The sequence below is a fragment of the Panthera onca genome, chromosome C2 (genome assembly GCF_046562875.1).
Source record: "Panthera onca isolate mPanOnc1 chromosome C2, mPanOnc1 haplotype 2, whole genome shotgun sequence".
In the NCBI taxonomy this organism is placed as follows: domain Eukaryota; kingdom Metazoa; phylum Chordata; class Mammalia; order Carnivora; family Felidae; genus Panthera; species Panthera onca.
Genome location: NC_138347.1, coordinates 140,824,731 through 140,850,220, shown reverse-complemented (window position 1 = coordinate 140,850,220; position 25,490 = coordinate 140,824,731). Strand labels below are relative to the sequence as shown.

Below are 25,490 nucleotides of genomic sequence, written 5' to 3'. Positions count from 1 at the left end.
AAATGATATTCTATGAAGAAAGCACGTAGTTCAGTTCACAACTCAGTGATCATACTTTCGTATGCAACAGAAGTGCTATATTCACACTATTTTGTCACTCTGTATTTTATTTAAAAAGTGCCCAAGTGTTGAGATTTAATTAATTCACTTTTATTGCCCCATTAAGGACACTCTTGAGTGAAGCCGGCTTGTTTGGTTTTGGTAAGCCTGGAGCGTGAATGCTATGGAAGGCACAGTGGCTACTCGTGCATTTGACCCCGCTGCCTTGATCCAGGCCAGGTTGCCAGTTTCATCTGCCACTGGTTTTGCACCTTCAGTGCAAGTAGCAACATGGTGGAGAAGACAAATAAGTTTAAAACTTCACATAAATAATTCCATTCTATATGTATCCTTTGACCAAGATTTGTTACGTGTAACATTATGCCTTTATGTTTTTGAGATAGATGTAGGTTGATACATATAGATCTAGTTCATATATTTTACTGCTGTATTGTATTTCTCTCTTTATTCCTCTATTGACAGATATTTAGAGATTTCCAACTTTTACTATTGTGAAGGAGTCGCTCTAGGTTGTGTTCCATGATGTGGACTTTCCAGGTCTAAAAGTAGGCATATACTGAGTTCTCCGTATCTAGATTGCCAAATTGTTTTTAACATGGCCTTATCAATTTACAACCTACTATGATTCTTAACTGGTACTCTCTTTCTAGGGGCAGTTTGGCAATGTGTGTCGAATACTCTAAGGGAAGACAATCTTTGAACCAGAAATTCCAATTCTAAAAATTGACCATGAAGGTCATTTGTCCAGGAATGGGTACAAAGACTTTTTGTTGACAAGAGTTGTTTATGAGTATTTATAAAGTAGAAAATCTAGAATCTTCTAGATATTTAATAACAGGTGACAAGTTAAAAATATACTGTGGTTATCTCTTCATGGATATTATGTAATCCTTTTATATCCTAATTTTATTTAATCAATATATGTTATTTTATATAACTATTTATCAAAATGGGTGATGGAAGTACAGGTAATTTTTTCTTTTCTTCCTTGTGTGTATTTTTTTTTTAAATTAGCTTGTGTTATTGAGAATATTTTATTACAGAAGGAAAGAAAGAGGGGAGGGAGGACAGACAGATGGATTAGAGCACGTATTTTGAAACCTCATCCCAAACTAAGTTTCAAGTGAGGCCAAAAAAGTAGAACAGTAGATCAAATCTGACACAGCATAGGGGTGGTTTTTTAAAGCCTCCTGCAACCCCCAGAGATTTTGATTCGGTGGGTCTGAGGATCACTGCATCCCTGAAACGCATAAACCTCACACCTTAAGAAATACTAATTCAGAAACCGTAGCTAATTCCATCTGACTTGCCTACATTGATGAAAAATAAGGAGTCTTGTCATTTTTAATATTTGGCAGGCAAAAGAGACAAGCAATGGCTGGGGGCAGTTCTGGTGGTGCCTCTCCTCTCGGAGGCGGGAAGCTGAAGGCAGGAGCCTCTGCAACCGCATCCTGGGGCAGGAAGGTGCTCTCTTTCCTGCAGAGCTGCCTCAGACTTTGCTTTCTTCTCCTTGGCATAGGCAGCCTGCCCTGAAGCAGACAAGGTCAAGTCTGCAGGTGGTGGCTCCAGGTGTTCCTCCTCACTTCTTTCCCATCCCTCCTTCCTCTGTTCTCTGGCATTTGGGTCACTTCCTCTGCAAATCTGAGCATCAGAATCTTTGGGTGAGCTTGCTAAGACACTTATTCCCGGCCCCCACTCCAGAGGTTCGGATGCCATAGATTGCATTTGTAATAAGCTCGCAGGTGATAAAGCTTCTGGCCCATGGACTACGCTGAGATACAGACCAGAAATAGACTCACGGAGAGAGCCAGCCAGAGACTCCGGGGCTGAACAATCAATTGTTATTCATTAGAATTCCCGTCACATGGCCATTTAGAAATGCAGATGTGGAGGCAGTAGTAGTAACAGCATTAGTAGGGGGAGTGGTAATGAGAATAGCAACAGTAATAATAGAAATAGGAATCATGGGAAGATTAATAATGAAATCACACAAATAACTGAGGGCCATTTTTATTCCCATGTTTTGATGAAAGTCTTGAACATGGTCTCATCCGAACGGAGACAAGATCTCGGATGCAAAAGTGTTATGAAATCACGAATTTAAAAAAATGACTCTTTGGGGCGCCTGGGTGGCTCAGTCGGTTAAGCGTCCGATTTCGGCTCAGGTCATGATCTCACGGTTCGTGAGTTCGAGCCCCGGGTCAGGCTCTGTGCTGACAGCTCAGAGCCTGGAGCCTGTTTCGGATTCTGTGTCTCCCTCTCTCTCTGCTCCTCCCCCACTCACGCTCTGTCTTGCTCTCAAAAATAAGTAACATTAAAAACAAAAAAAATTTTTAAATGTCTCTTTAAATTGGATGTGTTACATTTTTAGTGAAAGCAAGGTCTTTAAAAACATGCCAGACCTTATGATCCAGAAAAAGCTGTTTCTTTTCCTCCTGCAGGGTATTATTTATCTTTGGTTAATAGATTCAGCCAAGCCATTTTTATAGCCTCACATGTTATCAAAAAGTGTTTTCGTTTCTCAATCTAACTACTCCCTTTCTCAACTTATTGCATTAAATCTGCCTTTAGCGGCCAAGTATAAACTGAAGTCTAGATAAAAGGGATTTTTTTTTAAACCCCATTTGTGTTTTTCCTTTTTGTGTTAAATTATAAATACAGTAATTGGCGGTTAATGAGATGTAAGTGCTGTAGCCTCAGACTCTTTGGGTTACTCATGTCTCTGCACCATTTTCATCCGGCCCTCATTTTCCACACACCAGACCTATAATTATGCCAAAATTTATCCAAGCCAGAGAATATTTTGTTTTTTCCTGTTGCTACCTACAGTCCGTCAAGTTATGGAAAACGTTGGGCATGCAAAACTAATTTTAATCCCCCCAGTAAAAATTCTGAGGGGCAATTCAATAAGATATAATTAAAGGTGTGTGAATCATAGATTGCAGAGATCACTGAGGCACCCAGAAAGCATCTGATCTAGCTGTTTGGCTTTAGTATCAACCCCATTTTGCAGATGAATTAGCCAAGGCTCACAGAAGTAAAATATATGTGCAGCTGGGATTTGAACTAGAGATCTATCTGGCCCTAATACCTGTGCCTTGTCGGGGAGGGTGGCGGGGTGGGGGGGGTGGTGGTTGGCAGGTGTCTTTTACCTCTCTGGACAGTTTTTTTTATTGCATCATGCGGTTGCCAGCCTACCTTGAACTCTTTCATCACATGGTTGAATTTTTTTCATAAGCTTTTAAAGCTCCCTTTATATTTGATTTGTACAGTATCTTTTAACGACAGTGTCCTTGCAACAGATATTTTGATGTACTAAATTTACACATGCACCTGAGTGAGGAAGACACATGCATCATGTTTTGTATTAAACAGACTCCAGGTCTCATGTTTACGTTGAAAATGTCAGTCTTTGTTTCCACTCAAGTGCTAATCTTTCTAAAAATGTCCCTCATGTTGAAGGACATCCAAAAGGCAGTAACTTATTAGAACCTTGGGTTCAGATTACAAATGGGTTTGGCTAGCTCAGTGTTAGAGTTCAAATTATCTCAGAATTATTTTAAATATTTGTACAGGAACACTGATTAGTTTACTAACATGTTGCCTCATAACCATCCACTAATAACCACCTTGGTCTGTGATCGTTAACTCCAAGGGCTCAAGTGAGCTGTCGGCAAAGGTAATTTGCTTCAGTGTCTGAAGCTGTCATATGATGTCTTTTTCCTAGGACGTGGAAGAGTTGACGCAGAAAAGGAATTTGAAACGGAGTTTCAGACCGCATCTTATTATTTGCACAGAAGAGTTGAAAAGGAAGTTCTGATGAGGTAATGTCCTTCCCTCTGTGCCCCCTTTTTGTAGTTAGTGTTTCCTAATTATTTACATTTAAACTGGAGACTGGCAACCTGGTGTAGGGGAAAGAATGTCTGTGTGCGAGTCAGGACACCTGGGATTTGGTGCTGGCTCTGTTGTGCAACTCATGACCTTAGACAAGTCATTTTGCTTCTCTGGGTGTTGGTTTCTATAAATGAGAAAGTGACACAAGGTCATTCCTAAGCTGTAGGGTCTGTACATATGTGCATTCTGCCAAAAGAAGCTAAATTAGCCAGAAGACAACAGACGTGTATAGATCTCTCTGTTTCTAGCCTTTGGCCAGGCTGGCTGCATGGACAGCAACCTGTGCTTGCTTTAGTTACGGTCTTGCTGTTACCATCTTGAAATTCTTCACAATTTTTTGAACAAGAGCCCTGCATTTTCATTTTATTCAGGACCAAATTGTGTAACAGTTTCCTGCCTTTTGACAATACATTCCTTATCATTGTGTCGATCAGCTGAAAAAAGGAGTCATAACTTCAAATTGGTCACTTTTGCCACCGTTGTACCTTTTGGGTAGACCGAGGGGAGCAAAATGTTGACAAAAAATGTATCTGTGAAATTTTTTGGTTATTTTCAATGACCTGAGTTTTTGATGTCTACATTTTCCTTTTGCCCTACCTTGTCGTGAGGAGGGACATTATGCTCTTACGGGTGGCTCTTGGAAGCTCTGATTTCCTCTCACTTCACAGGTAAACTGTGCATGCAGGCTTCTGTGACTCATATTTTGGAATCTTTGTAGTGTTCAATCCCATTTTTTTAACAGATAAGGGTTAATCACTGGTATTCATCACTAGGCATTTCCAGTCTCTCCACCCAGCATCCTTTTTGCCACTGCTCCATAATCAGTTGTAGTACAATACAGAGGGTGATACTTGTGGCTTTGAATCATCATTTTGTTGTCAGTTGTTATGTTTCCGGAGAAGCTACAATTACAATAGCATGACAGACAATTACAATAGCGTGACAGAGAGATGACTTCTCCACCAGCAACTTGCTTTGTTTTGACCAAATGAGCTCCTCTTCACCTTTACAGATAGAATGGCCACCCCCAATGCTGCGAGGTCAATTCCATATGAAAGGAGACTTGTCAAATGCGCTAAAATTAAAATGCACATTCATGTGGGGGCCAACTTCATTGTGCCGGCTAACACTGATAAAAAATTACCCTGGGATTGCAAGGAATATATGCTCTCTTGGTTTACTCATTATTGCATGCCAAAGTATGAAAGAGCAAAAGAGACAGAGGAAAGTGTTTCTGTGTACCCACTGATGGCTGGCTGTGGTTTTACATTATGAGTCTACTTTCAGATACGTAGAACAAATCTCTAAGCGATGAAATGACCAATTTACATATCACATCCCAGATAATAAATTGCTTTGATGGGTCCTCGAGTCTCCTTTTTCAAAGCATCAAAAATGCCAAACCAATCCTCAAACACTGTTCTTTTCTTTTACAGATCCAGTGTTCATAATCTCCCCCAAATGCTGTCTTTTTGCCCTCAATAAATTCTACTTACTTAAAACTTGATGACAGCTTTTAATTATATTAACAGTGTCTAAATGTTTAAAAATATCCAGTTTTTCCTTCATAAAACTGAATGTAAGTGACTGTATGTTGCTTTCTTTTTTCTTTTTTTCAAGTTTTTATTTAAATTGCAAGGAGTTCACATATGCTGTAATATTAGTTTCAGGTGCACAATATAGTGATTCAACATTTTCATACATCACCCGGAGCTCATCATGACCTATGTTGAATTCTCTAATTGCTGCTCTGTCTCCTGACTTCTAGATTGGGGAATGTGTCATTTTTATTTTTTAAATGATATAAATTAGTGTTTTGATTCATACTTCTGCTTAAGAATAGTAAAGAACCAATTGATACATTTTTTAAAATTTTTTTTACATTTATTTATTTTTGAGAGACAGAGTGAGACAAAGTGAGAGTGGAGGAGGGGCAGAGAGAGAGGGAGACACAGGATCAGAAGCCGGCTCCAGGCTCTGAGCTGTCAGCACAGAGCCCGACGCTGGGCTCGAACCCACAGACCATGAGATCATGACCTGAGCCGAAGTTGGACGCTCAACCGACTGAGCCACCCAGGCGCCCCCAATTGATACATTTTTAAAGGGAATGCAATTGGTCATTCAACAGTACTGATACCAAGCAAAACAGCAGCCCCAGCTTCGATTTATAGGTTCCTTCTATCCAATTCAATGAACTATTCTAGCAATAAATTAGCAGTTTTGAAACTGTGGGATTTTTGATGAAAAGAACCAAAGTGAAACTCCTCAAGTAATGAGGTAAATGGTTTAGTTCCATGCATCTTATTTCAGAACACCTTTTTTGAACCCTGCTTTACAAAGATTCCAAAATAAGAGCCATAGAAAACGAAACATACAGTTTACCTACGAAGAAAAAGAAAATCAGAAATTCGAGCACCCATTGAGTAGAGTATAATGTCCATCCTCGGTGACTTCCAGGAGATGAGGGCACCCCCACTCAGTGTCTTCTTATAAAAGTTGGTCTCTTCTGGAGAGTGACCCAAAAATGCATTAGCATCATACTATAATGTGTACAATTCAGTGGTTTTTAGTACATACACAGAGCTGTGCCCCCATCACCACAGTCAATTTTACAACATTTCTATCACCTCAAAAAGAAATCCATTAGCATGGATTTCTCCCCAACTCCTACCCCAGCCCTAGGCCACCACTAATCTGCTTTCTGTCTCTATACACCTGCCTAAACTAGACATTTCATGAAAATGGATCATATAATCTATGGCCTTTTGTGAGTGACTTCAATCTCTTGCATCATATTTTTGGGGTTCATACATATTCTATTCATACATACATGTGTCAGGACTTCATTCATTTGCATTGCCAAATAATGTTCCATGGCATGGATAATAACCTCTTTTGCTTATCCATTCACCAGTTGGTAGATATTTGGGTTGTTCTGAATTTGGGCCGTTATGAATAATGCTGCCACAAACATTTTGCACGAGTGTTTCTGTGCACATATGTTTTCGTTTCTCTTGGATACATATCTAGTAGTAGAATTGTTGAGTTATTTGGTAATTTTCTGTCTAACTTTTAAGGAACTGTCAGACTTTTCCAAAGTAGCTGCACCATTTTCCTTTTGCATCATCAGGTGTAAGCATTCCACTTACTCCACATCCTTGTCGACACTTCTTATCTGTCTTTTTGATGATAGCCATTCTAGTGATTATGAAATAGTATCCCTTTGTGGTTTTGGTTTGCATTTCCCTCATAGCTGAAGAAGTTGAGCATCTTTTCATGTGCTTATTGCCCATTTGTATATTTTCTTGGGAGAAATGTCTGTTTAGATCCTTAGCCATTTTCTAGTTGAGTTACTTGTTTTGTCATTATTGAATTGTAAAAGTTCTGTATATATTCTAGATATGAGTTCTTTATAAGAAATATAATTTACAAATATTTTCTTCCATTCTGTGGGTTGTCTTTTCACTCTCTTGATGGTCTCCACAGAAGCAGAAAGGTTTTTAATTTTGATAAAGCCCAATTTATTGTTACTTTGTTGCCAGTGCTTTTGGAATTCTATCCAAAAGGGCTTTGCATGTATGTTAGCCAACCTGACAAAGTATGCTTAAAAAAATGAAATGCAAAAAATGAAAAACAAAACAAAAAAAGGCTTTGCATATCCCAAGGTAATGAAAATTCTCTCCTACGTTTACTTCTAAGTGTTTTACAGTTTTAGTTCTTACATTTAAGTCTGTAATCTGCTTTGAGTTAATTTTTCGGTACGGTGTGAAGAAAAGGTCTAAATTTATTCTTTTGTATGTGGATATCCTAGAGTGAATTTTTAAAACAATCTCCTCACCGATAGTGAGTGAACATCTTGCTGAAAGTCAGCTGTGTGATGAACTTCATGGGGCATGCCACATGAGGCATCTATACCAAAAATGAATTGCCAGAGAGTTCCAGCTTCTTTCTGCTCTCCCCCAGGGATCCCATACACTGGTTGAAATTCTTTTTTTTTTTTTTTTTTTTTTTTTTTTTCAACGTTTTTCATTTATTTTTTTGGGACAGAGAGAGACAGAGCATGAACGGGGGAGGGGCAGTGAGAGAGGGAGACACAGAATCGGAAACAGGCTCCAGGCTCCGAGCCATCAGCCCAGAGCCCGACGCGGGGCTCGAACTCACGGACCGCGAGATCGTGACCTGGCTGAAGTCGGACGCCCAACCGACTGCGCCACCCAGGCGCCCCTACACTGGTTGAAATTCTAAACACACACTTGGAACTACCAAAGAACACATTTACAAAGCCTCTGATCAGTATGCTGAGGTCTCCCTAATGGGTGACAGGGGTAGGGGGATACTCAGAAATTAGATGAAGAGTGATGTCAATCACTAAAGGTTTCCAAAGGAGTTGTGTTCACTTGTGTGACCTATAAGTCAGGAGATGCCTGGCTGAACGCCTTGGTGCTATTGATGATGTCTCATTGCTTTGTGCTCTTACCTATTTGAGTGAAAGAAGGAAGCTCCTTGAAACTTAGGAGTCAAACTACTTCCAAGAAGGTTATGCTATTGTCTTATTTGAAAGCACTCAAGAAAACAGCAGAAGGCCCTTGAGTGAAATGTAGTCCAAAGAAAAGGGGAATGCCACCCATACCCACAGTTCTGTGCTGCTGTGGCAGGCAGGACCAGCAATTAGGGAAACCCCCATCTGTCACACCACCAGACTGAGTCCAAGGTTAGGAACAAGTCAAGTTTTTTCCCTCTCTTCAGCTCTCAAAGTGCTGATTCTTGTACAGGCAGGTTCATCTTCCACAAATAGCCTCTGTGTACTTGTCCAGGAAGGGAACGTGAATGACAAGTGTCTTTCTACACTGCTGAGCCTAAAGAAGGCAAGTTAAGTATGCTTTGGGGGATCATATTGAAACTTCCGTCTCTTCCCATAAATCCCCCAGGAAAATATATTTTTATCCCAAGAAGGAAGCAAGGAAAATGGGCATAGGATCTCACAGACCTGGGTCCAAATCCTGACTCTGCTATATACTCTGGGTAATTTTCAGTGAAGTATTTAACTTTTTTGAGCCTCATCTTTCTCTTCTGTGTTATGGGAATATAAAAATATCTATTAATGGCCATCATCGGATAAGCTGGGATAAAAAATGGAAAATCCTGCCTCAAGTCAGGAGTTAGTATCTGTTCATGCTATTTCCCTTTCAATCCAAAGATATGGTGGACTCCCAGTTTTAAAACTCATTTTGGGGGGCCTTGAACCCAAAGAATTAAAAGGACCATTAGCTAAAATGAAGGTTGGATTTAAAATTCAACATGTAAGATCCCCGTCCTATATCATTCTGTTCCTTCAGTAGTCTGAAAGCTTGGCAAGGTGTAGGACTCCTCCTCATGGGGCCTTCCTGCCACCTGAGGAAAACATCACTACCATCCATGACTTTGGTGATTCATTAGCATTCCAGCAAACTACCCAGCTGTTTGAAACAGCAGGTATTTATTTTCTTTGGTCTCAATATGCAAAGATGAAATGCAGCTGCCTGGTTTTGGAAAAGCTTTCTTGGTCTATGTCCTTTGGTTAGGTTAAGCACTGGAATGTGCTGTGACCTTGGTCTGCACACTAACCTTTCCCCGGTGTCCCTAGAGCTTGTTTGATGCCGATATTTATGGGCCACGAAGCTGAAACTAAGCCTGAGCTTCCCTAAGATGCTTTCTGGGGAGGTTCATTGTTCAGCAGGGGTATTCGTGTGACTGTCAGTAAGAGGGGACGTTTACCATAACACGCGTGTGAGGCCCTGGACAGAGGAAGTTATGATAAGGAGGCATGGAACCTACGTTGCTTCTTCAAATGACATGGGGTGTGTAATCCTCTCAAGCACTCCCATTGCCTCTGTATGGCAGGCAAAACACTGATCTGTTCTCCCGTGGACCTCCCTGTAATGTCCTAAACATCGTTAGTAAATAACAGGCATGGGAGGACTTTGCCCCAAGAGCAATGCATACATCCAGATACTGGCATCTGTGTTATTTGTATTCCTACGGAATTCAGTTCAGTTGCTTTCTACAGAATTTTCAGAATCCCCTTAATGATGGTATGTCAAAAGTTGAGAACAACGAATTTAAGAACTATAAATGAGTAGGCATGAAAAGAAACAATAATTCAATGAGGAATTTAGCATTTATTTTTACTAGGCCACATTATCATGTATGTCCTTTTTAGAAACTGTGTGAATATAAGTAGAGATATTAAAAAGTAGAATAAACTACTTACTCTCCACATCAAGAGAGGAGAACAGAGGTATATATAAATTCCAAGCAGTATACATTCCAAACCTCAAAATCCTTTTCTGGAATTTGGCCTGGAATATATAAATCTGGACATATAAGTACAAATGTTACTCATATAACTATAAATATGTAAAGCCTAAAGTATTTGATTTTGAAATGCAGTCAGTTATAACTTAAGACACATTTAAATATACTCCATTTCTGCTGGAGTTCAGCACATCCCCTGGAAAAAATGTAGGACTTTATAATGGGAAAAAGAAACCATGGAGAATAATTTGAGGATGATTTCTAGTTGATAATAACTTTTAACATTTTTTAGATGGAGAAGTCCATAGTGTTACTTTATTGTTTTTGTTTTACTTTATTGTTTTTTAATGTTTATTTATTTTGACAGGGACAGAGAATGTGAGTGGGGGAGGGGCAGAGAGAGAGAGAATCCCAAGAAGGTTCCACACTGTCAGCACAGAGCCCAGCACAGGACTCGATCTCACAAACTCTGAGATCACGACCTGAGCTGAAATCGAGAGTCAGAGCCTTAATCGACTGAGCCACGTAGGCGCCCCATAGTGTTACTTTCGGTGAAATCTAGAATTAATTCTCAATTAAATCTAGAGTTTACATTTGGAAAAAAAAAAATTAGCTAAACCTTCAATAAATTCAACAATAGCAAAGCATTATGTAATTTCCCCAGATATGGAGGAAATAAAAAAGGGCTTCCAGTTTAAACAAAATATTGTGCATGGTTGTAAGGAGCAAAAGAAAAGTGCTTTGGAAATGGCAACGTACTCGGCAGGCTACCAGGAGGGGGGCCTTAGAGTAGGGCGGTAAGGAGACTGGCTTTGCAGCCAGATTGCATGTGTCCCAAATCTTGTACAAATTCTCTGCACCCCAGTATCCACATCTGTAAAATAGGGATCATAATAATTCCTATTACTGCTATGAAGAGAAATCAGCACATGTAAAATTCTCAGGACAATGTCCGGCATATAGAAAGTGCTCCGCTAATGTTGGTAATGATGATGGGGAGATGATGATGCGAGTGTTTTTTTTTGGGGGGGGGATGAGAGTACAAGAGGAGGAAGTATTTGTTTTTGAAAATGAGGGAATAACCAGCTAACCCAAGCTGCTTAAAGAGGAGTGGATTGAATACTAGAAACTAATTAGGTTTGGAATTAGAATGGAAAGGGATACCCAGTTCATAAGTACATATTCTAAGCTGAGACAATTGTCTTTCTTGACACTCGCAGAAATATTATTAGCAGCACTTAATTTAAAAGTGAAACATTTTGAGCAGTTATTGCACATATATCAAGGAGCCACAAAATTACAGTTTAAAAACAAAGTTTAACAAGAATGTAATAGTAAGTATCACAGACATTATGAAATGATGATGTGGGATAATAAACGTTTTTATTGCCACAAATACGGGATGACGGCATTATTCAAGAACAGTAGAAAAAAATAGCCTGACTCCAGAGAGAGGGACATCTCTCCACCAGACCTTTTTCCAGAGCAAAGCTGTATTTATTCTTTATGCTTTTGACCGAATTTTGCCGCCCATTTTCTGAAAGAATGGCCCCAAATTCTATACTGGAGAGCCAGGGCCACCTAAGCCTTACCTTTTGATGGCTGTGACCCATGTCCCTGAGCGGTGCCATTGCCCTCCCGCCCAAGAAGCTTCTCAAGGCCATCCAGCTCTGCCCACTCACCTCCCCACTTGCTTGCTTCATGGCTTCCTCTTCCTGGCTGAGCAGCATGCCAGAACTCTGCCTTGGATGCCCCTTCCCTCCTCTCTGCCACTGACACAGGCTGGGCAAAATGGCCCCCAAAGACATCCATCTCTGCTTCTCTACCAGCTGAGGGAACTTGTCTGTGGGCTATTTCAGATCCGCCAAAATTATTCCAGCAACACTTGGCAAAAGCCCAGGCTGTGAGATTTTCAGGCTAAAAATGGAGAATCGGGGCCAATATTCTTACTCTAATTTTCTTAATTCCAAGAGTTTAAAAATAAAAAAATATATATGTGTGTATTCGGTAAAAGGATTGGGAAGCAGCTGGGCAGCCTGGCTGAGAGGCTGGATAAAGACAGAGCAGCTGTGTTGGTCTTAAGCCTGAGCTGGCTGTGTAACCCTTGATTTCTTTGAACTCTGGGCCTGAGGATTCAGAGCCGTAAAACAAAGCTAACAAGTGTTGAGCTATCTGATTTCTTGTGAGACATAAAGAGGGGAGTTGATTGTTAAGCAGTTTGCAAATGGAAAGTATTGCAGAAATGCTTATAATAATAAAAGGCTTATTATAGCACTTTCCCAGGTTCTGGGACTACTGTAATGGGAAGGATGGCACACACAAGACCTAACACGTCTATCAAAGAACTGGTGGATGTCTGCAAAAGTAAATACTCTATTATATACGGTGATATCTCATATGCCGATCAACATAACAAGTCTAGCTGGACAGCCGCTCTAGTTTAAGATAAGCAAAGCAAGCCTGGGAGCATTTTAAAGCCATGTATACACAGGTAGATACAGTTAAAGTCTGTTTCAGTGGGAGGGTAGGGATGAGGGGTGTGTCATACCCCGTGGTATCGTCACACTACCTTATATAATAAAGTGCCTAGCATTCTATGTGTCATATAGTAACTGACCAATAAGTCATCAGTTCTTTCCCTTTCTCCTAGCATTTTGCCCTCAGTGGGAGATGACTTGGGGAGAGGGTCATGGGAAGTTTTGAGTGCCAAGGGCACACAGTCTAAACAAAATCAGGTTTGCTATACAAACGTAGTCTCGGGACGATGTTTGCCGTCCCTTCCTTCCTACGAGATTGTCACCCTATGTCATGCCTATGAAGACGTTTTTGACCTGTCATTAGTTATCTTTCATTCAGTGAGTGCTATAAAAATCCCTGTTGATTCAACTACATCCGTGATGGACACTGACAGTGTTCGAAGGTTGTGATTCCCTTTAGTGAACACCGCTGAACAGATTCTTACTTGTTGAGTATTGCTTATTGCTTCAGCGATCTTTATAAACACTGCCAAAAGCCTTGAATCTTCTCTCAGTTGAGTGTATCTTTGGGGTTGTTTTGGATGTTAAAACTAACCTTTTGGCAGAGAGTGAGTGAACAAGGAAAGGGGAATTGAGGTAGGAAGCAGTTTGCAGAAGGATCCTTGGAAAAGAAACCTTTCTCGCCCTGCGTTACATTTTGCATTCCATTAGAGACAACGGATTGAAAACAAAGCACAAATCTGGCTGAGAACCTGAAAGGCAAGTTTCAGCAGGAGTGAATTTTTAACAGCCTCAAAGAGGGGGTTAAAATGAAATTCTGACAACCTTAACTACACTTTTTCTCCAAGTATTGCTATAATGATAAAAGGTGAAATGTCAGCAGTCACCTATTATTCTGTCGAACAGCACTTGATAATTTTTCCTCTGTGGGAGCACTTGCCCTTTTATAGTGTTGACTCTGCGTTTTGACTGACTGCCCAAAGATCACAATTACTTAAGCCGTTTACCTGCACTTGGGCAGCACAGCCAGGACCGGTTCTGCATAGCCAGATCCTCTGGGGGTTTCCTGTTGGTGGCTTCAGATAAACAAATGAGGCCTGTGATATGGGCTATTTACTGCCCCTGGTTTTTAAACCACTTCAATAACCTGTCTTCCTCCTTAAGCTTTGGAAACACACTGATAGTCATGTTTTCTGAAGAGGAGAGCCCAACTTCTTTCTGTGTGTCAGGAAAATATCTTCATACATCAAAGCAACACAGAGGCTCCTTTAGAATATTCTAGAAAACTAGACCCTGCCTTACCACAAAGTGGTGAAGGGGTCTTCTATTTAATTCTGTTTGTGTAACATGCATCCTTTGAACAACTGCTGTGTTCACCAACCTGGGGCATCTGCTGGGGGAAAGCTACCAAGATGACAATTACACAGACCCAGCCTGCAAAGAGGCTTATATTTTGTAGGAAAAGCCAGATGAAAGATATACATTATTGAGGTAAGTAGGCTGACCAAGCAGGTAGCCTACCTTGAGCTTAGAAACTGGAATATTAGAGTTGGTTATGACCCATCAAACTCAAATGCCTTTGGGGCTAAACAGGTAAAAGAAATGAATGAAGGATGCCCGTAAGGACCGTAGCACAGTGGAGGATGTGAGCACCATTTAAATGGAACACCATCCCTCAGTTAGAGCTGTCAGTGCCATGCAAGTGCTGGCCCATTATCACCAGGCTTTCAGCTTTTTCAAAACTTTTTTTTTTTTTTTAACGTTGACAAGTACTTCACCAGGTCTAACTCCTGAAAGGGTACATACAAAAAGAATTCTAAGAACCAAATGTGGCCTATAGGCCGGTAGTTTTTTTCCCTCTGGGTTATGGCATGTGCTGTTATAAAATTCCATCTCATTTTCATTGTCATTGGTTGTCACAGGTTAGGTTGCATGGGAAGCTGATTCTGAAACAGAATTCAGCCAGGAGGTGGTTTACTGGGGAGTGTTCTTGAGATCAACACCTTTAGTGGGAAAGAGAAGGAAGTAGCTCTGGAGAGAGAAAAGTTGAACTGCCATGCAGTCTCAATGGAGGTCTTGGCCAATCTCAAAAAGGCTAAAACTGGATGATCCCTCAGAGTTGCTCCATGTTGATTGAGGGGACAGGGTCTTTATACCCAGCATGGACCAGTCGTTGGATGTGGGGTGCTTTGGGAAGGGGTGTGACTTTGAATGATGGCCTCTTCTTGACTAAAGAAATATCCATCAGGACCAGCAGCACTCCAAGTAGCTGGGGAATCAGACCTTCTTCTCTGAAGGGGGATCTGGATGCTGCATCACAGCAGCCATAAGAGGGGTAGGTAGATTTTTCTACATGGGCTGTGTTGTCCCTGAAAATGAGGGGCAAAGTCTCAATCATCTTTGAACTTATCTGACGCCATGCCCTAGAGAAGAGAGATGATCTCATATGCATCATTTGCCCCCATTCCCTCTTTTTCGTCCCCACTTTTTGCTGGCCTGTGTACCTCCTACAGAAGCTATTGGAACAGAATTCCTAACCCCCCTGAGGAATTCCTATCCACTTGGTTCAACTCAGAGCTGTAATGTTGTGGCCTACAATACATATTGTCGGCATTTGTAAAGATAAAGATTCAACCTAAGTATATGGAGATGTAATGAAATGTAATGATTCACTCATATTTACAACATATGCTTTCTGATAGCCTACTGTGTGCCAGGCACTGAGCTACCCACTTTGAACAAAATATATTCTCTGCATGCAAGCAGTTTGGTATTTGGTTGGCAATGCAGGTGCATAGGTGCTGTCACAGGGCAGGTCACAAAAGTTGTCTTGGAAAGCCACTTGGATTAAAACCTGTAGTTAGAAACAATTATAATTATCTTGGTGAACAATAATTCACCAAGGCAATGCCAGTTGGGCCAGAGAGTGTCAGATTATAAAATGCGTTAAGAAGATAGTCTCTGCAAGATTTGGTGAATATTATTAGCAAAAATGTAGAGTGAGGAAGTGAGGACCCTAACACCTTGTCCAGGTTGCAGGCTTATACATGATTGTAGAATGGGAAGGTGGAATGAATGATGGGATAACTAGAAAGAAAAATCCAAAGCACAAGGTATAAGCTACCGATAAGATGTAGTTTAGTGCTTAATAACTGTTTATGGAATTTATTCCTCCTTGTGAAGTAAGGCACGCAGACATTAATAACTCTTACATCTGTCATATTTTGATAACTATAATTAGAGCCATGGACAGTGCACTATGGAAAGACTAAGGGGAAGAAGGCGTTAACTCCAAATGATGAGATGGGAAGATCTTCTGGAAGTAGGCTAATGACGATGATGATAACAATAGCTAATATGAATCATTGTTAAGTACTGAGGACTGTGTTAAGTGCCTTTTATGTCTTAACTCATTTAGTCCTTTCCGCAATCCTATAATATCGACACTATTACCATCCTCTCTGCATAGAGGTGAATAAACTGAGACTCTCAGAAACATGAAACAATTTACCCGAGATTTGATGAGAAGAAAGTGGTGGCCCTGGAATTTGAACTCGGGTTATCTGAAGCCAAAGTCTGCTGTCTTGTCACAAAATTAGACTATCTCCCACTTGAAATGGACCTGGAAATAAACATGGGAGAGCAGAGCATTCCAACTGAAGGGAACTGTTTTTCAAAGGTCTGATGATACTTCAAGTTGAGGGGTGGGGAGGGGAGAAATGCATGAGGTATGACCAAACGTGAGATACAGGGCTGGGAGCATGGTTTGAAGTTTAAGTTCAGGAAATTAGATGAAATTGTGTTGCTCAGTGGCCTTAAATACCAAACTGAGGAGTTAGGGTTGTGGGAGGGGAAGTGGTAAGATCTGCATTCAGAAACAATAACTCTGTGAAGGGGTGGACAGATACATGGACATACTGGAGGCAGTGCTACAGAGAAGGCCCCTGAATATTGTCTAGGCACTTTGTACGCAGGACGAGGACAGGGCCAGTAGAAGGAATGGAGGGAAGAAATGGGAAGGTAGGAGGTGGGAAACAAAGGGTTTGGGGAGTTCAATGGCTCAGGTTTTGAGTTTATGACGTCGGGAACACAGGATGAACATAAAGTTGGGTGCAGAGAGAACATGAGCTCACTTTCGGGTTGTAAGAATGGAAGTTCGGGCCTCAAGAGAGAGGCTCTGTCTAGCAGAGAATTGGGAACCCCCCCCCCCTTAGAGGTTCTGATGGACCCTGGAGCTTAGATAGGGGCTGAGGTTAAAGAAAAGGCATCTAGGCTGAGAAGTCTGAAAGTCTACATTTAAAGAGAGGGCGAAGGAAGATGATTTTTAAAAAGTCATAGTGTACATCATATGATTAAATAAGTGAGTGCTCCTGTAGCCACAGGCTGTGAAAGAAATATGTGAAGTTGTAATTTTAGGGTAAGAGTTAATATTTGAGATTGGGTAAAATGTTTCAGGAGAAAGGTGAGATTAACACATGATGATTTGTTGTGAAATTTCCTAGAAGCTCAGTAGGCCAGTTCCATGTGGGAACACAGCCCTGACTTCCCATGGAGGGTGGTGAGGTCGGGTTGTCCCAATGTCTCAATTGTTTGTTGGCTACTCAGTACACATATCTCCTATTAAACCATCATATGATGCTATTGAATTCTGACTTTAGAATAAGTGTAGATTATTCCTTTTATTCTAACGACAACATAATTGCCGGATCCATTTTTATGATATATAGTTCAAAATTCCCAACATTTAAACGTACTTTATGTTAGATATAACAGGAAGGAGCAATCCCCCAGTATTTGAAGAGTGTAACAATACAACCAGCCCATCTCTGCTCCTCCAGTACATACAAATGCTTTGTGTGTGTGTGTGTGTGTGTGTGTGTGTGTGTGTGTGTGTGTGTGTAAAAATTATAGTGTATTTTATTTTTGTCTGGGAATCATCTGGCAGTTTGGGTGCTCCCCTAGACACAAGTGAGAATGTCAAAGCCAAGAGTGGAAAGAAATTTCTGTTGCAGAAATTTTCAACATAGTTTATTCTCCCAAATAGCAGGCTTGTGGCCAGTTGTCTTTCCCTAATTATTAATAAAAATTCAGCATTTCAAACTAGATTCTCATTCTCCAGCAGTTATTAATAGAGCTCCATCTTTAGGACATCTGCAAGACATCATTTATAACAGAATTCTTGACATACCATAAAATTCCTATGTCTAATAGGAATTTAAGGTCTACTTAAAAATGACAATCAGGTTGTGCCATTTTTCTTGGTAAAAAATTTCTCTTCCCCAATGAAGCCTTACAGAAAAAATTATGCCTTTACTTAAATTTTATTTTAATCAAGGTATTACATTTATGCAATCATAAATCATATCAGTCACAAATCATAAATGTATGGCTCAATGAATTTTTACATATGTATATACCTGTGAAGCCACCAGCCACATCAAGTTATAGAACATTTCCAGCACCCAGGAGGCTCCCTCTCTCATTCCTCCTCACTGTCAATCTCATGACGCAAAGGTAACCTCTATTGTGACTAACCTCTAATGGTCTGTGATGCATAGGTTTTAAGTGTAATACTTACACATCAATACATTCTGAACCATAGTTATTGGAGTGTGCTAGAATATTGGGAAGTACTCTTGACTTCTTTCCAGAGGTCACTTGTTTAAGAAGAACTCTTTGTATTCAAGTGAATAATCCTTGGGCTTTTGCAATCAGAAATGGCATACTCTAATTATACTAAGGGTGAATAATACCAACAGTGGAAATTATACTGAGTGAATGATTTTATGAAATTCTGCCCTCTAAAGGAGGTCATAGATTTTCACCCATTTTCACAGAATCAGATCTCTGCTAAATTCTGCTCTCCTTTCACTGTTCCCCTAGGCCTAAGTGTGCTGGTGGATATCATCTGAATGTGACTTCTTTGTACCCATCGAATAAAATTATATAGTATAGTATAGTATAGAATAGAATTGATAATACCTCATAATACTTCATCATATAATCCTTATCTCCAACTCTGGAAGTTCTCCTGGTTATGATAGTTTCCAACACATAAGAATGCAGAATTTGATAAATGACAATTCAAGAACATCCCTCTCATTTAACAATTCGAGAACCCTGGAAACAATGCTAAGTGACCTTTTTTTTTCTTTCTGTTCTATGGGCCCTGTTCTGTGATGATATTCTAAGTCCAAACTTGACCAATGTCAGGAAACCTAACTTAAAAGATCTTAGACACATTTCTTCAGCTACATCTTGGTGTGGCCCAGGTTGCTGCTGCTGCTGCTGAGATAATCCTCCAGACTAGAAGGCATCTGAGAGAGACTAGCAAGAGGTTACAGAGAAATAAAAGCAAAGAAAGATCTCTTTGATTATTAAGTCCAAAAATTCTTCCCTAAATGTTGAGAATTTGCCTTCTAGAATTGTTGCAGGAGCTGTTAATTCTGTCAAGGGAAGGGAAGGTCAAATTAGGTTAACGAGATTTATTTGTTCTTTAATCAAAAGTAAAGAGAATCTTAATTCCTACACATTGCTCCTTTCTGTGAAAAGACTATGACAATGGTACTTAATTTCCTGGGAGAATTTTCTAACACCTTTAATGAGGGGAAAAAATGAGTGTTTGCATGAGTATGTAAACACACGTAAGAATGCGTGTGAGATCTGTTTATGCTTGAAATAGAACTGAATTGAGTTGGCAAGAAAAGGGAATTGTGTTCATATGCAGGTTTCTTAGAGTTACAATTATAGCCCTAGTGACAGGATAACAAGAAACTATTTAATTACCTTTCTAGGCTGCTGAAGACATTTTGAGGATAACCTTGATCTCATGTCATCAACAAAATATGTTATGACATATTTGTTTTTATTCAGTACACTAGTAAAAATGTAAACAAATTCAGATACTTAAAATAAAAGGGGAGTCATTTTTACTTTTTACCCCCATCATTTCCCTTAGTCTCAATCCCTAGATAACAACCATGGTTATTAGTTTCTTCCAGATGTTTTTTAATGCAGCTATAGCATGGATCGATAGATGGGTGGATGGATGGATGGATGGATGGATGGATGGATGGATGGATGGATTAGAGTGATTATATATTTATTTATCCCATTTCTGAGTCACTTACCTTCTTGAGGATTTAATGATGAACAAAAATAGATACATCACCAACTTTCCTAGAGATTATAGTTCAGCAGAGGGAAATTGATGCTCATTCACACACACACGTAAATGTATGATTATAAGTAAATGCAACGAAAAAGAGTGTGTGAGTTTCTCTGAGGAAGTGACAATTGCACTGGAATCTGAAGGAAGAATAGAATACCGACTTGGATTTAGAGGGAAATGTTCCAGACAAAAACCCGTTTTTAAAGAGGACCATAGCTGGTTCAAGGAACTGAAGGTGCCTAGGATGGCTGGCAGGTAGACTGAGAAAAAGGGGAAGTGTGTAGTCAGAATCCAGTTAGGAGGCTGTCACAGAAATATAAGGCAAAGAATAAAGGCAACTTGGACTGGTATATGGTTGAAGAAAAAGGGAAACATTTCATGGTCTTTGGGAGAAGACCACCTGATTTAGTAACCAATTGAAAGTACATGGCAAGGAAGAAAGAAACGGATATTCTGTTTCTTTGTTTTTCTTTGTTTCTTTGTATATATGGGATTATCCTATTCATTGCTCTGACCTTGCATTTTTTTTCTCTGAATAAATTGTTTTGGAGATTTCTTCCTTCTCTTTTCAATAATGTCTTTTTAAGAAGCTCACTATATTTCATGGTACAAATGTGTCGTAATTCTTTCCACCAGTACCTCATTGATGGACATACAGAGTTTGCTTCTGTTTTTTGTTTCTGTTTTTGTTTTTATTTTAAGGGGGAGTGGGTATTTAAGGCAATAGTGTAATTTGAAATAACATACTGTACATTTCAGTTTCAAGTTTGGGCAAATGTGATCCAATAAATTCCTACCAGTGTTAGCTGCTTGTTTAACAAACAAGGTGGTATATTTAATATTTGATAAATATTTTCAGATTGCCCTAAAAAAAGATTACAGAATTTTATGCCACTACCAATAATCTGTAAGATTGCTTGGGTCCCCATTCCATTAACAATTTTAACAAAGTTTTTAATTTTTGCCAGTCTGTAGTAAATTCTATAATTTGCCTTCCATTAAAATAAATTTGAGTGCATCTGTGTTATTGGCCATTAGTTCTTATTTTTAATGTGAGCATCTTATTCATAATATTCATCATATGTCTAATGATTTTTTTATTTGTAAAAGATTTTTGTTTACTAAAGATATCAAGTCCTTTCTCTAGCAATAGGATGAAATTATATAAAAATATATAATCATTATCATAGAGGCCATAGATACCAAAAAGGCATTTAACAAAATTTATTCACCTTTTTGTGTTTTGAGCTCCTTTGTCTCCCTTTTCTGTTTACTACTATCTTTTCATCTTGTCTTTGCCTCATTCTTTCAGCTCATCCTTTTTAATATCTTCTCGGACGCACAGTATTTGTTGTATGTGTTTTTCTTGTTTCTTAAGGCCTTTTGTCTAGAATATATTTTTCATTAGTCTTTGATACCTTTCTCTCCCTTACTCTCTTCTCTTTCCTCTTCTCCTTTCTTCATGTGTTTTTCTTTTTCATATTTGCCATATCATTTGTTTTCATCTTCCTCATATTTAATGTGGAAAGTGCTATCTAGACCATCTTTTTTCAAATATTGTATCCAATGAACATATTTTTCATCTTGTTTTCTCTAAAATCTGTTTCTTTTCTCTAAGAATGTAAGTGTAGGACTGGGTATTACTGGGATTTTACAATTGCTTGAAATTAGAGAAAGATTCAGCTGGGAAACATAGACAGGAATAGTTGATGAATCTGGGCTCTGCTGCTTGTTCTGCAGCTTTATTTAGCATTTTATGCTGGTATTTACTTTTTTAAGAAGGGACATAGTCTTGGGGTGCCTGGGAGGCTCATTTGGTTGAGCGTCTGACTCTTGATTTCAGCTCAGGTCATGATCTCCCAGTTTGTGAGTTCAAGCCCTGCGTTGGGCTCCATGCTGACGGTGCTGAGCCTGCTTGGGATTCTCTCTCTGCCTCTCCCCCCCCCCACCCCCACCTCTCTCTCAAAATAAGTAAATAAACAAACAAAAAGGGACATAGTCTTATCCATGGAAACCCTTAGGTGCAGATTATGCTGTAATTTGAAAAGAATATTTGGAGCTTTTGCTTTTGACTGGCAATTCTATGCACTTAATTCCCCAGCTTCAGCTCCCCCTTCCAAAGAGTCTTTTCACCTTAAGTGAGTCAGTGTGATGGTGGTGGGTCAAGACTTCTACTCTAATAGCCCATCCTACAAAAATTTTTTGCAGGCTGCATTGCCTGACCCTTCAGAGTACTGCCTTCGGAATTATGGGGCATTTGTCAGATCCCCCAGATTTGTTCACCTCTCCCAGAACTGCTTTGCTCTCCCAGCACTGCTTTGGAAATAGAATCACTTACTTATGGATCTATCTCTCTTGCCCTAATCATCATCTTTTGATGCTATTTTGCCAGATTGTATCTCTACCTTTGTGTGAATGTTGCTGTTATTTAATGTTTGAAATTTTTATTCACTTTACCAAATTTTGAAGAGGGGAATTTTGGCTGCATGACCTTGGCTATATCTTTTACTCTTTGGGGATCACATTTTGTTATCTGCAAAATGGGAACAAATAATTGCTACCCTTTCCGTTTTTTTAGGATCAAATCAGATAATTTATTAGAAAGTGCTTTGTGATAAACAACAACCTAACAGGCAAGGGGGGAAAAAAGGCAGTAAAATAGGAAAGAAAGAAGTAAAACTGTTTCTATTTGCAGGTGACATGACCTTATACATAGAAAAGCCATAAAATTCCTTCAAAAAACTACTAACATTAATAAACAAAGTCAGTGAAGTGGCAGAATACAAAATCAATATACAGAAATCAGTTGCTATTCCATACACCAACAACAAAGTATCTGAAAAAGAAATTTTAAAATTCCCATTCACAACAGCATCAAAAAAAAATAAAATCCTTAGAAATAAATTTTACCAAGGAGGTCAAAGATCTGCACACTGCAAACTATAACACACCGATGAAAGAAATGGAAGAAGAAACAAACAAATGGAAAGATATGTTCACAGATCAGAAGTTCATGTTAAAATTTCCATACCACCCAAACATTTTTTACAGGAACAGAAAAGGCAATCCTAAAATTCGTTTGGAACCACAAAGACTCCAAGTAGCCAAAGCAGTCTTGAGAAAGAATAACAAAGCTGGAGGCATCACACTTCCTGATTTCCAACTATACTGCAAAGCTGTAGAAATCAGAACAGTATGGTGCTGGCATAAAACAGACATGCAGATCAGTGGAACAAAATTGATAGTCCAGAAATAAATCCATGTATACATGGTCAACTAATATTTGGCAATGGAGTCAGTAATATTCAATGGGGAAAAAGATGGTCTCTTCAATAAATGGTGCAGGGAAAACTGGATATCCCTTTGCAAAAGAGTGAAACTGGACCCCATACACAAAAGTTACTCAAAATAGATTAAAGACTCAAATGTAAGACAAGAAACTGGAAAAGTGCCTGAAGAAAACACAGAAGGAAGTCTGCTTAATATTATCTTGGCAATGATTTTTTTGGACATCACCAAAAGCCAAAACAAGTGGGACTGCGTTGAACTAAAAAGCTTCTGTACAGCAAAAAATAATGAAGACACCCTACGGAATGGTAGAAAATATTTGCAAATTATATGTCAGATACAGAGTTAATATCCAAAATATTCATACAATTCAAAAACAAAAACAAAAACAAAAAACAAATAGTCCAATTAAGAAATGGGCAGGGATGCCTAGGTGGCTCAGTCAGTTAAACATCTGACTTCGGCTCAGGTCATGATCACACGGTTTGTGGGTTCGAGCCCCACGTGGGGGCTCTGTGCTGACCGCTCAGAGCCTGGAAACTGCTTCGGATTCTGTGTCTCCCTCTTTCTCTGTCCCTCCTCCACTCACACTCTGTCTCTCTCCGTCTTTCAAAAATAAAGATTAGAAAAAAAAATTTTTAATGGGCAAAGGACCTGAATAGATATTTTTGCTAAGAAGATATACAAATGGCCAATAGGTACGTGAAAAGGTGCTCAACATCACTGATCATCAGGCAAATAAAAACCAAAACCATGATAAAATACCACTTTATACCTGTTAGAATAGCTATTATCAAAAAGACAAGAAATAAGTATTGGAGAGAATATAGAGAAAGGGAATACTGACGCACCATTGGTAAGAATGGTATACACGTTATAAAAAATAGTATGAAGGTTCCTCAGAAAATTGAAAATAGAACTATCATCTGATCCAGCAATCCCACTTCTGGGTGTATATCCGAAGGAAATGAAATCACTACCTTAAAGAGGTATTTGTACCCCCACATTCATATGTTCAGTGCAGCATTATGTTTAATAGCCAACACATGGAAACAATATAAGTGTCTATCAATGGATGAATGGATAAAGAAAAAGTTTGTATGCACAACACACACACACACACACACACACACACACACACACACACAGCAATATTATTCAGCCATTAAAAAAAAAAGGGGGGGAATCCTGCCATTTATGGCAACATGGGTGAAACTTGAGGGTATTATCCTAGGTGGAATAAGACAGAGAACGACAAATACTGTATAATCTCACTTATATCTGGAATCTAAAAGAAAATAAACTCATAGGAACAGAGTAGATTCAAGGTTTTCAGGAGCAGGATTTGGAGGAAATGGGTGAAGGTGGTCAAAGGGTACACACTTCCAGTTATAAGGTCATTAGTTCTGGGGGTGTAACATAGAACACGGTGACTAAAATTAACAGTACTGTATTATATACTTCAAAGTTTCTAAGGGAATAGATCTTAAAATTCTTACCACAAACTTAAAAAAAAAAGTAACCGTGTGAAGTGATGGATGTGTTAGCTAATACACACATGTGAAATCATCACATTGTATACCTTAAACTTACACAATTTTGTGTTACTTATAGCTCAGTAAAGCTGAAAAATAGAAAAAAAAAAATGGTGTTTCATGAGATGTAAAATTCTTCAAAGGTGTAAGTTATTCTTACCACTGTTTGCTTAGATGGGACACACACAGACAAAAGTAAAGATTAGGATGATATACTCTGAGCACTAAAGTGATAGAGTATGTGTTGATAGGAAGGTATGGTTAAGCATGTAGGGCTGGAAAGTAAAATGGACTCGAAAGAAATAGGAACTCTGTGATGGAGAGGAGTAGGGAGGGTACAAAGAAATGGGGGATGTTGAGATGCCACCAAGTTCTCTCAGTATGTTGAGAGACCACCAGTACCACAATTTCATTGAAATAGCAGGGTCATAGACCAGAGTAGGAGGGGACAAATGCAGAGTTAGGGAGGAGTCACTTCACAAAGACTTGGCTGAGAAACCTGGGCATTATTCTGAGTGCGGTATCAAACATGGGTTTGGTTTTTAAAACCTTAGCAGGAATGGGGCGCTTGGGTACCTCAGTCGGTTAAGCATCCGACTTTGGCTCAGCTCAGGATCTCACGGTTCATGAGTTCAAGCCCCGTGTCTGGCTTCTGTGCTGACCGCTCAGAGCCAGGAGCCTACTTCCGATTCTGTGTCTCCCTCTCTCTCTGCCTCTCCCCCACTCCCACTCTGTCTCTTTCTCTCTCTCTCAAAGATAAACATTTAAAAT

General features: G+C 39.4%; 1 protein-coding gene across 17 annotated transcripts in view; it reads left to right on the top strand.

Annotated features, from left to right (window-relative positions):
• THRB (thyroid hormone receptor beta) overlaps nucleotides 1-25,490 on the top strand; it is a 384,269-nt gene that overhangs the window by 94,394 nt on the left and 264,385 nt on the right. For 13 of the 17 annotated variants that reach the window (XM_060638542.3, XM_060638544.3, XM_060638540.3 and 10 more), the window contains one exon: nucleotides 3,788-3,884. The exons of the other annotated variants lie outside the window; for them this stretch is intronic. The gene's annotated coding sequence lies outside the window, so the exon portion shown is untranslated. The remainder of the gene's footprint in view (nucleotides 1-3,787; nucleotides 3,885-25,490) is intronic. 17 annotated transcript variants of the gene reach the window in all.